Raw genomic sequence first — 6,083 nt, 5'->3', positions numbered from 1 at the left:
ATGGTGTCACATCGGGACTTTAACTCTAAACATTCACAGTAAACCCGGAGTGACATATATGCACAATTAGAAATATGATTATGGTCTGGTCAGTTAATTTAGCTGATTCAATTATATTTAGTTAACATATGCTTTATTCTTCAATTCATAGTATGTTCAAACAAATGCAAACCAAAACATCATCCTTGTTAATTAAGTTATAAATAAGAGTTACTTTACCATTAAAGCCCAGATATTTGACACTAGGGGGGTTACTTGTCAGAAATGTGGCTATTTAGTCTAAATGACGTTCCCCTTAATTTCCCCAAAAGTAGAAATGGGTCCGGGTTCTTATGGGTTAAACGTATAGGCTTAAAGGCATAATAGAACTACCGTATTATATGTATTCAACTTGTGCCCCGCTGGACTTACTTTTCTGTGGTTTACCGTTACTGTGACATATCAGTATAGCCACGGAAGATAGTTTGTGTGTTTAATTCCCATGCATCAAGGTTATTTTCATGTATGTAATTGTTTTTCCTGCACAGTGTAGAGTCTTGTTGTGATGAGAGGGATACAGGTATTTCATAAAATAAACGTGCTCCCTGGAGGTTAGCTACAGAATTGATATCACAATTTAATCGGAGCTGATCACAAGTTGTCATGACTGATCCAGTCATCTCGATGAGCGTTCGGGCTGTGAATAAACAACTTGTGTTTTACTTTTAGGCTGTCTGAAGGTATGGACAGCTATCAAAGCTACTATACATCACATTAAGAACGATGAACAAATGAAAGTCGGACACAAATATATAATTTAAATGATTTATTGAAGTTTGCAATGTTTTGAACAGTGTTAGAAATTAAAATCAATGTTTTAATGGGGAAATGTAGTTTAAACATGCCGTCAGTTTTAATGCTCTTTTATACTGAAAAACCAGAAATTCTTGTGCACAAGCAGTTAAGCTTTTATTCTGAAAATCCTTCATCTCCGGTTAGCATTTAGCATGTGGCTAATATACGATTTCCTGAAGAGGTGAATTTAGTAGCGAAATTATATGGAGTGGTGCAAACCGAAGCCTACTGATTTAACACTACAACTATAGATGTCGAGATACTACCATGCTGAATATTAAATGAAGGTACAGTTTATTTGAATACATTGTTTACAGACGAGAGTAGCATGTGACAACATCCGGAATGACCGGAAACCAAACGAGCCGAGAAGTATTGTTTAGAGTATTGATTACAGCGTTTAGAATGTGTTAAATGAAAAGTGATGAAAGAGAATATGAGGAGAAACGGTGTGTTAAGCATATATTGAATGTGAAAAGAACCTATCCTCTGTTTAAATGCAATAACGGACATTGGAGACGAGGCGAGCCGGCTGGCGGGGAGGAGCCAGCACACCATATATAAACCACCGGAGGAGAGATCCACTCTCTTGTCTTCCCTATCGAGGAGCGGATCACAGCTGTTTGTCTGACTGAACAATATTCTGTCTGTAACACTACCGCGCCTTTTTTAATTAAAGTACCCAATTGAACTTTCACAGAGACTCCATTTAGTCTCCTATTTTAAAGCTTCTCTCCTGGTCGGGAGAATAACGAACACAGTTAACAATCTGGTGACTTCCCTGACGTGATCTCGCTGACCGAGGAGAGAAAACCAACCGGCTTTTTCCTGGAGACGCTTGCAGCCATTCGACACACAAGAGCTCAAATCAATCGGTAAGAAGATGCCTGTTATGACAAAGATTCTTCACTAGTTAAACTAGGCAAAGTTAGATTTGTGTGTTTGATGGCAGCCGGCTGATCCTGAAAATAGCTGTGCATTTTAATGTTAAAACAACCCAAATTGATAAAATAATCACTCTAAAACCACGAGGCGTTGTTTTGTCACAGGCAGGGTGAGTTCACATTTTCTTTTGTTCCATTAACCCTGCATGCTATTAACCACGTGTGGGTGTTGAATTTTAAATATATAGTGTGTGGACATTGTACTTCGGATAGGTGCCTTGCTGCTTTCACATGGGTGTCTCTTGTTACGATTAATAGTTAGTTAGCCTATGACGTAAGGGTATATAGCCCATTTGACGACTTTTTGTTAAGATCTAGAGACATAGCGAATCGGTTAAGGGCCGAGAAAGTGAAAACCAGCGGGGCATAGTGAATCAGTTAAGGGCTAAGACCGAAGTCAGTGAAGAAAGTCCTTTTCAAGAAAGGCTTGGTTAAGGTCTAGGCCTTTATCAGTGGTTAAAACTGTTCTGTTTAAAAAAAGATATTGCGGGTGGGTTACGGTAATCGGAGTTACAGCAGCAGTGCAGTAATAAGACGACGGTCTATTATCAGTGGCTGATAGGTCTCCATATTAGTCCCAGTTTGGCGTGTCCAAATAGCAACAGTTAACCATAGTCGACTATAAAGTCAAATATTACGTGAACAGGTTTATAGCTAGTGAGTAAGGGTTCCTAACTTTAAGTGATGATATCAATAAGATAAAGCCCATTTTTTCATAGTAAACTAGATAGAAATGTGGTTATTTTAAACTAAGTGTTGTTTTGGCTTGTATTTCAGGGTTTATGATACCACACCAGTGGTTTACTTTGTTACTGTTCGTTTAAAGATCACCTAGCCATTGTTTAAACTCCCACCTGGGAGCCGCATGGACAAATCTCTTTGTCTACAGGTCAGAGTGCGAAATAATCGGGTGCCATCTTGTTTACACCCCACATGTGGAAAAACAAAGACAGGGCAATCGCCATTTCGTGAAATGCTAATTCAAAGCACTCCTTTCTTTGTTCTTATGCAGCTGGTTTCACTCCAATGAGGCATTTTCCTGACCTCCATCTTGTGAAGAACGAATAATACTTCTTGTCACAGTTGGAACTAGAAGGCTGAATCAATTTTTGGATATTAGAGAGAAGGATTGTTGTATTTCCAAAGATTTGAAGTATTGCTGCTGGCAAATGTGTTTTGGCGGTTTTTGAAATATTGCTGCTGGCAAATGTGTTTTGGCGGTTATGTGTGTTTAACCATAGTGTAAATTCCTATTTTAAAGATATTTTTGAGGAAACTAAGTTTCTCCTTGTTAAAAACGAGTCAGTTTTGAAACAGCTATTCCCTAGTGGATTAAGCTGGAATTTAAAATAGCGCACTCTGGTGGTAGTACAGAATGATTACCCAAATAGCGGAAACACCATAACATTGTGAATATTCTTCTTTGCAAATGTGTTTTGGCGGTTATGTGTTGTGTTGTTTAACCATAGTGTAAATTCCTATTTTAAAGATATTTTTGAGGAAACTAAGTTTCTCCTTGTTAAAAACGAGTCAGTTTTGAAACAGCTATTCCCTAGTGGATTAAGCTGGAATTTAAAATAGCGCACTCTGGTGGTAGTACAGAATTATTACCCAAATAGCAGAAACACCATAACATTGTGAATTTGAACCAAATTCATATTTCAAAGTCAAAACTATACCGTACACTGTACAATTTTTATTTTTAACAATTTAAAATTTGCACAAATTTTTATTTTTTAAACAATTTAGAATTTGCAAAATTTTTATATTTTAATTTACTTTAATAATATAATTTTTTTTTTTTAAAAACAAAATTTTTAAAAACAAAAACAAAAAAACAACCTGATTTAAAGTTAAGATCGGATGACATAGGATATTAAAATCAGGAACAAAGGTGCTAGTCGGAGGATTAGTGCTTCAATCCTTGATAAACTTCATAATTTCATTCGAATAAGAAGAGAACATGTCACTTAAAGACACTAAGTTGAGACCAGACGCAGAACCATGCACAACTGCAGTTGTTAAGGAAAGGGTAAAAATCAGATCAGATGCTACAACAGTTCCAAATCTTAGATGGAAGACATGGACCCAATATAAGAAACTGTTGGAACAGTGGCAAACGAGAGGACTGCTTCCAGCAGATAATCAGCCTGAACCAACGAAAGCCCATAGAAAAGCAGTAATTGACCATGAAAATGGAGAATACCTGCGAGAACAACAAGCATGGATCAAAGCCGGACAACCCTCTTGGTATGGACCTGAAAACATTGCTATGAACAGAGCTGAAAAAAGAAAAGCTATGGTTGCAAGTCTGGTATTCCATCTGGAAGATGCCAGCCAAGGATTGACAAACAGCTTACATGTGGTAGAACTCAGCAGAAGAGAGGAAGAATCCAACAGAAGAATAGAATAACTTGGCAGAATAATGGAAAAGGAACTCAACAGAAGAATGGAAGAGCAGCTCAACAGAGGAATGGAAGAGAGACGAAAGGCAGTTGAAGCCCATAATGACATTATTGCAGAAAGACAAAGGGAGGTGTCCGATAGGGTCGCTTGTCTCAAACCAGTGAAGAAGTCAACAAGAACCCAGCTGAACTAGAGAGTGACTGTTAACGGGAGAACAGTGACGGAGCGACGGAGACTGGCCCAACATTTTCCAGCCAGTACATAAATGGACCCCGTCAGAAGACCGGGGCTGTGTTTAAAGGGGAACTTCACTTATTATTAGCCAGAAGTGTAGTTTTTAATCAAACAATTATGTGATTTATGGAGTCAGATTACATTTTTCTCAAACACAATTTTATAATCGGTCTGAAGTATCTGTTTTAAGGCATGAGCCGCAGATTAAATAACATAACACTGATTGAGAGCTTGGATGAAGAAGTTGTAGGGTTTTTACAACAGTTTCAAGAATCAGTCTTTATTTATTTATTCTTGAGTAACTTTACTGATTTATAGTGTAGTGCGTAAGGCAACATCTCATTTGAGTGAGGGGCACCAGCCCTTCATGCAGGTCACTCTCTGTGAGAATAGTTCATATTTTCCCTGCAGTTTGGGGAAATATTATTTTTATCATATGGTAGTTCAGCAGTGTCAACCAATCCTCTAATCCTAGAGTTATCGAGACGCATTAGCGACACCAGAGGTATTGTTTTTCGCAGCAACGATGATGCATAATACCATTACAAAAGCCATTATTGAAACAAGTAAACTATTAGAAGTGCTAATTGCTGATTTTTTTAATAGTGAATATGCATTTATACCATCAGAAAACCATAAATCATACGATATTTTTGTACCCCTTGTGGGTACACGGAGAAGTTATATTTCTTTAATGCAACGTTATGGGTTTTACATGTCCTGTTCAGAATAGGGTAATCATTGCAATATTAATTGAGCATTTTATGCTCAAAGGAGGGAGTGTCATGATTATACAGATATGTTGATTTCAGTGACGTTGTAGTTAATAAATAATAACATGTAGTCAACAAGAGGTATGCCGAAGCTCGGGCCTTCTCCAAGGAGGGAGTGGTCCAGTTTTAGATATTAGACAAATAGAAGTGGATGAATATGTCAGAACTCTGAGTAATATTATGCAAGTTTTGTCTACACAGCAGGCTAGGAAAACTACAGAGATACCAGACGAGACACCAGAAGAGACTCCTGTTCGGCCAGGTGATTGGGTGAGGGTGAAAGTTCACAAAAGACAGTGGGCTGATCCCCGGTGGACGGAAGCGTGAAAGGTTGTAACAAACTTCACACGCGCTCCGGTTTAAAGGTAAAGAAAAAGGAGCAAATTGACACCACCTCACACATTGTCACCCTTCACTGGCAACTTCCAGAACATTATTGGGAGTTAGGACTGATTTGGCAGAGCTGGAACAAAACAATAAATAGAAATAAGATAAAGATAGAAACAGCTCAAAAGACAAATTGTCTATAGATTTTTATAGATTGTACATTAATGTGAAAACCTATTTTTTTTGTTTTACATCTGAAAAAGAGACCAATTTTTTTGTATGTTATTTTTGGACTCGTTATTTAAATTCTGTAACGGACACAACCAGGGATAAAATAGAGATGATGACGAGAACAAAGCCAAACCAATTGAGGGGTCCCCTAGGGATAAGAGTCAGAATAGCATTGTTGATTGTGCTCATTACACTTGGCACCTTTCTGGTTGGAAGGGGAGTACAATATTATGTAAGACATGGATCCATTAGTTCACTCATAGAATGCCCACATCACTAACAAGACTCCAGCTGTGTTTCAGAGACTTTCACTTATCCCCAGAGCCAAAAGATC

This window comes from Notothenia rossii, assembly GCF_949606895.1.
Source record: "Notothenia rossii genome assembly, chromosome: 2".
Taxonomy (NCBI): domain Eukaryota; kingdom Metazoa; phylum Chordata; class Actinopteri; order Perciformes; family Nototheniidae; genus Notothenia; species Notothenia rossii.
The sequence above is the reverse complement of the archived record's forward strand: the minus strand, read 5'-3'. Positions refer to the sequence as shown.